Source organism: Phocoena sinus, chromosome 21, assembly GCF_008692025.1.
Source record: "Phocoena sinus isolate mPhoSin1 chromosome 21, mPhoSin1.pri, whole genome shotgun sequence".
NCBI lineage: Eukaryota > Metazoa > Chordata > Mammalia > Artiodactyla > Phocoenidae > Phocoena > Phocoena sinus.
In genome coordinates, this window is record NC_045783.1 from 31,634,361 (window position 1) to 31,645,669 (window position 11,309).

Below are 11,309 nucleotides of genomic sequence, written 5' to 3' on the forward strand. Positions count from 1 at the left end.
TAATTGCTACAGAGCAAGAGCTTGTGCGAAAGAAGTCAGGGAGCCAAACTCCGACAGTAGATGTTTGCAGCAAAGTCAGGGCTTATTTGCAGGCCACCAAACAAGGAGAAGGGGTTGCACGTGCTCAAAAGACCCGAACTCCCTGACAGCTTTCAGGCAAGGGTTTTAAAGACAGTGTTAGGGGAGAGGGTTGTAGGATGGGTGATCAGCTTGTGGACCTTCTTCTCATTGGTTGGTGGTGAGGTAACAAGGTGATGTTTCAGGAATCTCAAACTTCTGGTCCCAACCATTCTAGGGTCTCCATGCTTGTGGCCCTCATGTAGTCCACCTGGGGGAGGGGATTAATTTCTACCGAACAACTCAGAGATATGTATCAGATTGTTATTCATAACCCTTTAGGGGGAACTATGAGTCCTGTAGCTCTACTGTCCTAATCTCTAACTGCTTGAGTCTGCTCTTTGGAACTTGGGGAAGGCCCAGGAGGCTAAAGCCTTTTATTCTATAAACAAGAAGTGGGGGACATAAAGGGACTTTTGTACCCGGGGAGGCCCCTCAGGGTCCTGCTTGATTTCCAGATGAAACCCAATAAAACTTTGGACACTGAAACTTCCTGGATTTTCCTGATGGGTGAACAAATCAGAACACAGGGTGAATTGCAACAGAGACATTGCTCTTCTAATTCAAGGGGATAGAAAGGTATATTGGAAGGCTTGAAAGAAGCTGTATTTGTTTTCATCAGTGAAGAGGTCATTCTTGTCTGTGTTTCCCAGACCATTTTTACTGAGCTGAGACCTTCTCTGTCTTCACATTGGCGGTTCAAACCATGTCTGTGAGACATTTAATGACGCCAAAACCTTTTCATATTAAAACTGACTTTGATGTGAGAACAAGGCTCTGTAATATACAAATTGTATGCAAATGATAAAGAGAACATATGCAAATTGAAAAATTTCAAAACTAAAGGGTCACATATAGCCAAAACCTTCTCTAAATTAAGAAGGAAATCACCATTTCTTTTCCCGGTTGAGAGAAGATATATCCAAAGATTTGACCAGGTTATGCCTCAGATGACTGGGTTTTACATTTTAAGTCCTTGAGTAAAGGTATTTTGTATAGTAATAAGGAATATAATTGAAAATTATTGTACTTGAACCTACTGGCCATTGCTTTGCGTGCCAGGAATTCTGACAGCCGTGAGTAGCAATCACAAGATAGATATTGGAAAATTTTGTAATATTAAATTGTTCTCAAAATGACAGAGAGATTTCACTCAGGAGTAGCACTGTGGGAAATAACCAAGATACCAAATAAGAAAGATTAACTCCATTGATTTTACAGGATTTAAAGAATAGCTCATTGAACCTGAAGAAGTAAGCAATATTATAGTAAACAAAAATAAACTGGGTAGAAACAGCCCAGGGAACAATATTCAATGTCCTGTGATAAGCCATAATGGAAAAGAATACAAAAAAGAATGTATACATATGTATTGGGACTTCCCTGGTGGCACAGTGGTTAAGAATCCGCCTGCCAATGCAGGGGACACAGGTTCGAGCCCTGGTCCGGGAAGATCCCACATGCCACAGAGCCGCTAAGCCCGTGTGCCACAACTACTGAGCCTGTGCTCTAGAGACCATGAGCCACAGCTACTGAGCCTATGCACCACAACTATTGAAGCCCCCATGCCCTAGAGCCCATGCTCCGCAACAAAGAGAAGCCACCTCAATGAGAAGCCCGTGCAACACAACGAAGAGTAGCCCCCACTCACCGCAACTAGAGAAAGCCCGCGTGCAGCAGTGAAGACCCAACGCAGTCAGAAAGAAAGAAAAGAAAGTTTGCTGTACAGCAGAAACTAACGCAACATTGTAAATCAACTATACTCAACTATACGTCAATAAAAATAATAATAAAATAATTAGATGAAAGGAATAGCAATATAAAAAATAAACTGGGAAGAGAGAGAGAAACAGCAATTAAATACAATGAATTAAAAGTTATCAAATAACTGAACTTGGGACAGAAATGACTGCCAAGTGTGAATTGTTGTGTGAAGCAGCTGGACTGGAAAGCAAATTATGCAGTGGACATAGCAACAAGCTCAGTTTATTATAGGGACCTTTAAATGACATCCCGGTACGTAAAGCTTTGTCAACGAGCTACAATCTAGAGCATAAACCAGAGTTTGCTTACACTGACTCACTAATTCAGAAGAACTAGTGGAAGTTACCAAGTTTAAATTACAGAACGTTTTTTTTAAAAAATTAAATTGTGTGACCTACATCAGACTGTTTTTGCCAGGGTGCATTATTTTTGGAGATGACAGGGAGTGAACTATAGTGAATAGCCAAGAGGAAATTCTTCATCAGAAATGTTAGAGTATTACAATAAACAATTTATTTTTTTATCCAACCAGTCTCATCATTCTGTAATGTGGACAGAGCAGCTTAATTGTCCAAAAATAAATTCTTTAATGTAAGTAAGTTGCTTATCCTTTTAAGTAATTTCAAACATCTCTACTTTATTTTAATTTGACGATTCATTTGCTTTGTAAGCATATTAATAATGAACGAACACTTGCTAAATTTCTCTTCTCAAACATTGTTTCACCTTGTCTCTGAGCATCACTATAGTTTCTCTGTTTCCTAGTAGACTGAGTCCAACACTTTCCATAACGTAGCCTCACCCAGAGGATTTAAAACGTTACTAGTTCTCTTTTGCAAATCCTCCTTTTTGGCAGGGTTTTTATTTACTGTTTTCTGCCAGCATGTATTCAGTTTTGATTCCAAGCTTTTGCATACCCTGTTTCTTGCTGGAATTGTTTTTTGTTTTCCCGCCTGCTTCAGAACCTACATAAATTTTAACCCCTCAAATCACTCATCACCTTCTTGGTGAATTCTTCCCTGACTATGATCCATGCAGCTTCACACTGAATCCTTCACAGTTTTCAGTTGCAGTTGTATGACTGAGAAATTAGGTAAGTGCCAGGCCATATGATTCTCAAGTTGGTTGTCTTACTCTTTTCGTCCATTTAAGGCACACATCATGTCTGGAACTTTATTGGTTTCTTTCCAATAAATTAATGAGAATAGCATTGCGTGCATGGTATTGCAAAAGACTGACAATTTATAGAGTACTTCCTTTATATGATGAAATAAATAATTGACAATAGACATAAAGTTTCCTTAAAATGATGAAAAGACTCGGGTCAGATCTACTTGAGAATGACAGGTGAACATGGGAGGAGGTTCCCATGAAGACCATCTGAAATGTCCTAGGTCAGTAGACAGATGTACGTGTGCCTAGGAACACAATGCTACCCGGTGTCCAAACAATAGAAGAAGAAAAAGTTATGTCCCCAATTTCCAATGACATGATTTACAGAGGCCACCTGAAACTTGGCACAAGCAAGTCTGGAAGAGTGACACCAAGGCTCCAGAAGAACAATAAAATGCCTGCCTCTCTTAAGCAAGATTAAACTGAAAGCCCCAGAGAGGGAAATACAGGATTTCCCCCGGCCATCAGGACAGTGAGTCAGCGTCGCCTGCCCTAAACAACGGATGGAGACACCGCCACTTAGAGACCTTTCATCTTTATCCTTTTTTTAGCAAAGCTTGTGCCCTATTTTCATAGGTAGGACGTCTGACGCCTCACCCACTGCCTCTCTTCACCATCGTTTGTTAAACAGGAAATTGGCAACATTCTTTCCAGGAATGGGGACGAGGTCTGCTGTCAACCAAAATGAAGGCAAAGAAGCAAAACGTTTTAACTCAGTTTAAGTGAAGCTTAATATCTATTTACAAAGGCCACTTTAGATAGGATTACCCAGAAGCAAAGGTATGACCCTAAAACCTAGAAACTCACCTCCTGAAAAAAAATATGCGTGCCCAGTGTTCAGCAAGGATTGTTCTATTTTAAACCCAGGATATGAAGAAAAGAACATTGTTTCTTAAATTCATACTTTTATTGATTCAATGCCATTATCCATTACGACCCCAAAATGATCACATAAATCCACACACCAGAGCAGTGTAAAGGCCCACATTCTGTGCTGTAAACTGTCACTTTCATTTCTTAGAAAAGGTCTAACGCCTTGAGTATATTCCACACTGGGACCCACTAGACTGTCCCTGGGTCTATCAGTTAGGAATCGCATTTGGCTGCTAGTAACAGGAACTCCAAACTCACTGGCTTAAACAATTTAGGGGTTATTTATTTTTCCCGTTGGAAGTAGACAGTCCAGAGTTGGTATGGGAACTTCTCAATTCCAACTGGGAGGCAGTCTCCTCTGACCTCTGTGCTTCTCCGTCCTTAGGGTGTAACCCTTGTCCTCACATTTTCAAAACGTCCACAAGAGCCATCGTGTAGGGGAAGGGGGAAGGAAAACAGTATGGCGACTGTGCTAGTTCCCTTTAAAGAGCTTTCTGGGGAGCCCCACTCCCCAGAACTCAGTCATGGGGCCACATTCTACTGCTGGCAAAGCTCGGAGTGTAGTATTTTATCCAGGCTCTGTTAGAAAGGAAAAGAGGAAGAACAGTTATTGTGCAGGTAACGGTCTCCACTACAGCAGAGAAGCCCACTGCGATGGCTGTTCATGGTCAGAAGTCTGCCAAGCAAAGCAGCCTCGAGAGACCCTCTGTCTCCCCATGTATTAATGCTTAGTTCACAACTAGGGTGAAAATATGAGTAACTGCCATGGATTAAACATCACGTACTACATTGTGTGTCCTTTTCTTAATGTTTGCAATACTTCTTCATTTCTACAACACCTTTAACAGCCCTCAAAACAACAAAATATCAATATTTAGTATCCAATGGGTGTAAAAAGACCTGCATTACAGGGCGTTTCTAGGTTGTCTTATGTTCATTGCTTTCTGTTGCATTTGTTTAGGATTTTAGCAATGTTTGTTTACAGACCGTTTGGCCAAGCTCTGATGAGCTCTTTCAAATAAGGTTCTGCACTGAGACTTACTAGAACTCTTTAAGAGGTTAATCTAGAGACAGTTCTATTTCTTTGGATTTTTTTTTTTTTTTTTTGGCCTTACCCAAAAGCAAGATCCAGATTCCTTGTAGTTTTGCCCCATTAGAGGATCATTACTTCTCCTTCAGAAATGGTGTCTAGTACTTCACACCAGCCCAGGGATACCTCAAACATCACAGAAATAGCAGGGGGCACAACTTCCCTTAAGGGACTTAATTGCTCTTTTCACTTGCCAACTCAGCATTTTATATTCTCCACTTATGCCATTGGGTTTAAACGGTTTAGGTTTTTTTTTTTTCTTTTCCAGAATTCCCATTGCTACGTCAAGGGGTTAAGCTTCTCACCCCTCTCACATTTAATAGGAAAACACATTTACTAGGAAACATGTCCTAGGAACCATCTGTTTCTGCTTCCTCCTGAACCCAGGCTGATGCAGAATAATCGTGATTATAAATGTGGAGCCCTGAATTGGATTCAACTTCAGTCACCTCAGTTTGCCCACTAATGTATATAGAGTTCATCCTCCTTGTTCACGGGTTCTGTATTGTTAAGTTCACAGACTCACTAAAATGTATCTGCAATCCCAAATCAATATGCATGGCATTTTCACAGTCATTTGCAGACGTGGAAGTGGCAGAAAAAAGGTGCATAGTCCAACACACACGTGCCCAGCTGAGGTCGACCAAGGAGATACTGTGCCTTTTTGTTGCAGTGCTCATACAGTAAACAGGTGTCTTTTTTTTTGTGGTCCCTTTAGTGCCACATGTTTGTGCTTTTTATTGGTGATTTTGCTGTTTTAAAATAGTCCCCAGATGTACTGCTGTGCTGTCCAGTGCGATCTCCATTAGGGAGAAAACATACGCTAAATAACCTTCTTTGGCACATGAGTTAGAGGGCTGTTGGCTGTGAGTTCAAGGTTAATTAATCAACAATGCATATTAAATACCTTTAAGCAGAAATGCACCATAAAATCAGGTATACGTTGATTGATTGATGAAAATGTGACCAGAGACTTTCAGGAACCTAACAGGATACTTCCCCTAGAAGCGGCGGTTCAGTATTGACTCATTCGGTGTCCACGGGGACTTCATAGACCATAACTGCTGTGAATAATGAGAATCAGTCGTATTCTGTTCCAATCAGCCCTTTCTCTGGGCAGTCCAACCAGAGTATTTAAGCCTTTATTATTCTTGATATCCTGCCTCCATGGTCTAACTGCCTATGTTGTTGAACCCAGAGTCATTATTCTCTGTTATAGAGAGATGAGGGAGAAAAAAAAAAAACAAAAACAGAAAGAGATTTTCCGATCTCTCTTTTATGAATAATAAGAAAAATAAATAGGAGTATGTAATTTTGTACTCTACGATTGAGTCTTAGAGTCTGTATTTAATCGCTTCAGTTTTCCAGACTTTATCTACATGGAGCTGATTTTCAGAGAAAAACCAACTCATTTCCTAAAAGCATGCATAGATGTACCGCGGCGGCCAAGGATGCCCAGTGGTTCTAGCTGGCGGTATCGCTCGAAGCAGATACTGTGCTAAATTTTCTCCTCCCTCTCTTTCTCTCTAACGCACACGCACACACACACAGTCACACACGCAGCACTCACAGAAACACACACAACTGTCTTGCATGCTTAAGACAATTTCTATTCAACATCATTCACTCATTTAATGACCATGTATCTAGTATCTGTGGTGGAATACGTAAATCTTTGTGGGAGATGAACTGATGGCTAAGATTCAGATGAAGTCCTCAGGGAACTCAGGATCCAGTGGAGCAGTAACTAAGAGAGATTGGGACACACTAAGACAAAGGAGGGCGGAGCAGTGGTGTGTGCTTATTCCCCACCCCCTTGACATTATTGAGTCTTGGCTAGATAAAGCTAGATGCCTATAAGCAGAAATGTGTGCAAAATGACAAAAGAGAGGGTGTGTGTGTTTGCATCTGTGTCTGTGTGTGTATGTGTCCTCAGCCTCCCATCTCTGTGGCAGGTACAATATCATTCTAGGCAAGGAGATCTTTTCAAAAGAATATGAAGCAAGACCTGGGTGTAGGTTCACAACGGCCCGTTTCTTCAGCTTTGATTGGGAGCTCTTTCATGTGGCCTTGTGAACACTTTTAAAATGTCACAAGTTTCAGCTTTGATTTTTAAGATTAGTGAAACTCTATAATTTACTTAAAGTCACTAGCAATTTATCTTGTCATGTCCTGCACTGTCAGGAACCCCAGAGATGACATGGAATTTACGGGAAGTATCAGACTTTTAAGTCTCAAAGAGAATGTAACATTTATCATATTCTTTCTTCCTGGTTTTTGCATGATGTGATTAACTTACCTTTGTATAAGATAAAGAAAAGCTGAAGACTAGTTGACAAATCCAAAGCCTCTGGCTTATGACGTCCCTGGAAGACTCATGCTTCTTCTGGGATTTTCTACTATTTTCCTCATTGTATATGAAATCCTGTTGAATGAAAATGAGCCCTTAGACCGTATCCCCTTGAAAAATCATATAACAGAACCTGAATTTAACCCAAGATCTCCTTCTCAATTCTAAAAAGTGAGATGTGCACCCAGACAGAAAACAGAAAGAGAGAGAGAGAGAGAGAGAGAGAGAGAGAAGAAAAAAAAATCTTGGCAGTAGCTGTACAGCTACCACAATAATGCATTATACGTACACTCAACCTCCTTTCAGAAGTTAATTGAGATGGCCTACAAAATTAAATAATTAAAATAAGGATCAAGTTTTTTTTAAAAAAAGCAATAAAGGAGGGAAGCAGTTATGAAGAAAACACTGAGCAAAGACAATTACCAAAACTGAACACCACAATGTAACTCTGAGCTTCCTGCAACTAAAGCAAAAGTTGAAAATACATAAAACCAAATCCTTCATTATCTTATTAATGGAGAGAAAACATTGTATTAGGAGATCCTACTTCCTCTCGGAGTTTGATGTCCTAATAAAAAGTGCATTTTGTGAATGAATTTATCTATGAAACAGAAACAGACGCACAGACGTAGAGAACAGACTTGTGGTTGCCAAGGGGGAGGGGGAGGGAGAGGGACAGACTGGGAGTTTGGGGTTAGTAGGTGCAAACTATTGCATACAGAATGGATAAACAACAAGGTCCTACTGTACAGCACAGAGAGCTATATCCAATCGCCTGGGATAAACCATAGTAGAAAAGAATATAAAAAAAGAATGTATACATGTGTATAACTGAGTCACTCTGTCGTACAACAGAAATTAGCGCAACATTGTATCTCAACTTATGCTTCAATTAAAAAAAAAAGTGCATCGTGTGAATCATTACAGGAACCAGATTTAAATCCATGTGTGTCCGCCTATTGCCTTCAGCTATATGGGCAGGGCACAATCACCTTCTGTTCAAGCGCTCTTTTAATGGAAGGTGGAAGGGACACAGTGGCCCTTACTCTCCAAAGGTGTGGCGTGCCAGTGTGATGGCATCTCACACACCTCACCTCTGTCTGAGGACTTAGCTTGTGTGCTGGGGCAGCAGCTGGGTCTGCATCTCCTCCAGCTCCTCTGGTTTCTGCTGGATCTTGTTTCAGCTTCAAGTCCTAATTTGAGTGTGTGTGTGTAGTTCTGTGGCAAAGGACAATAGTTTTAGTCTCAGGTCACTGGTGTCATCAAAGTCAGAAGTGGTAAGAGAGGTGGGTTGGAGTTTATCGTTCTGGATTCATCCCTACAGGTTCCAGTGTGCCCTCACCCTTCCCCAGTTCACTTCCGGTTTTATTTCCTGACTGTGGGTCTTACTGACCCACGGGGACATTATTCCCACCACTAGAGTCAGAGAAAAGTCTTCTGTAGACTTCTCCAGGTGCTTCCATAAATAAATAAGGTCTAATTCCCATAATAAATCCCTTAGCCCATATCATTTTTAGTTCTGTTTTGCCTGATCAAACTTTACCTGTTAACTATTTGATGCCTGGAATTGGGGTACTGTCAAAATGGAAGCCTAAAACATGTGACATTCTCTTCCAGACTATATGGTGGGCAAAATCTAGGATGTTGATGACTATAAGCCTTAAAGACAGTGAGAAAATTGTTATTGGCTGCTAAGGAAAAAAAAATTGTTATGTAATGGCAGAAATTTTGACAGCACTATGGTCTATACTAATGTGGAAAATAGAAAGTATACCTAATGAAGTAGAGTGGTTGGCTAAGGGAATTTCTAAGCAGAACTTTGAAAATGCCAATTAATTTCTTTTAGTCACATACGGTAAGGTATCAATAGAGAGATAAGTTAAAACAAAGTAGTAGGTCTGTTTGTAAGCAGAATTTTGAAACAATATAAAAGAGTCAGGCCTTGCTGGATTTGAAAATAAAACCAGTTCTGATTTCTACCTTCTCTAGATGGCAAAAGACTTTCAAAGTAAGAAATAGCCTTGGCATAAAGAACAAATCCAGGAGTGTGTCTGTAAGACCCTTTGTTAAACTTCAAAATGATTTAAGGATATGTCTTGTAAACTCTCTCAACTAGACCAAAAGGGTTTCAACCAACGGAAGGGTGTTAGCTCACAGAATCCAGACTCTCAGTCCAAGCTGGGGAATTGTGGGCATGGATTTTGTCTAATGCAATAAATCCTAATAAGATTTATAGAAAATCTAGAAAACGCTGTAATATAAGTACACTACCCGAAGCATTGTATACTTGGATTAGAAGCAATAGAGACAGGGCTTCAGGAAGCAGGATGAGAAAGCTACTAAAGTGGAAAAAATGAGTCACATCTTATGGCAAAGGAAGGGTGTTCCAGAGTGAAGAGCTCATAGTTCTAAGAGCAGAGCTAAAATGGCCAAAAAAAAAAAAAAAAAAAAAATCATACCCAAGGAGAATCTAATTAAGAAACTGGTGCTATGTGTCCAGATCAGTTTCAGTATTGCTATGGACCAGTGTATGCTGTAGGCCTCCCCTTTCTGTTCTTATTAAATGAGAATGTCTATTTCAGTCATTCTTGCATTAGTTTGCTGGCATGTCATAACAAAGTACCACACGATGCGTGGCTTAAACAATAGAAATCTATTGTCTCGTGGTGCTGGAAGCTAGAAGTCCAAGATCAAGGTGACAGCAGTGTTGGTTTCTTCTGAGAATTGGGAGAAGGGTTTGTTGCAGGGCAATCTCCTTGGCTTATAGATGGCTGTCTTCTTTCTATGTTTTTTGTTTTTTTTTTTTTTTTTTTTTGCGGTACAGGGGCCTCTCGCTGTTGTGGCCTCTCCCACTGCGGAGCACAGGCTCCGGACGCGCAGGCTCAGCGGCCATGGCTCACTGGCCCAGCCGCTCCGCGGCATGTTGGATCTTCCTGGACCGGGGCACGAACCCGCATCCCCAGCATTGGCAGGCGGACTCTCAACCACTGCGCCACCAGGGAAGCCCTCTCTCTATGTGTTCTTCATATTACCTTCCCTCTCTGCATGCCTGTGTCCAAATTTCCCCTTTTTAAAAAAAGAAATTCCAGTTATAGTAGATTAAGGGTCCATCCATCTCCAGTATGACCTCACCTGAACTAATTTTATATGCAATGGCCCTGTTTCCAAATAGGGACCCATTCTGAGGCACGGGTGGTTAGAACATCAACATGAGAATTTACAGGAGACAGGATTCAACCCATCACAATTCTATCCCTATATCACTGTTGTAGGTTGAGTGCGTACATTGGTGGTGGGGAGGCTAGCTAACGTATTTATAGGTTTACAGATTGAGAGGGGATGTTCTTGAGTTACTGTCCAAGAAACCTCCTCTGTACCTGTACTTCATTTGGATGGAGAGACCCTGGACTTCGTGATGATACTGTAATTGGATCAAATTTTAGAGGTCTCGGAAGAAGTCTAAGTGTATTTTGCACGTGACTGTTACCTAGAAGAGCCACGACAGACTCTCTCATCCCATTCAGTCTTCTGGAATGTGACCTTGCCACTCCTCCACTGAAAGGTGGAGAGGAGCTAGGAATAAGAAAGTTTTAGTTTCAAATCCAGCAGGACCTGACTTCTTTATATTTTTCCAAAATCCTGCTTAAAAACAGACACACAACTTTATTTCAGCTTCTCATTTTCTTGAATTCTCCTTCCCTTGGATCTGTGCTCATCTTAGTGACTCACTTAGCTGGGAGAATGTGGGAGAAATGACATTTTAACTCACAAGCAGCCTTACGGTTTCTGTCTGGATCTCTTAGAGCATTTGGAATACTTTCTCTTGGAAAGGAGTTGCTGTGGTGTGAAAAACTCAGGGAAAGACCGAGTTCCAAAGACATGGACACAAAGGCTTATGGACAGCAATCTTTACAGAAGCATCATTTATAAATTAGCAATAGG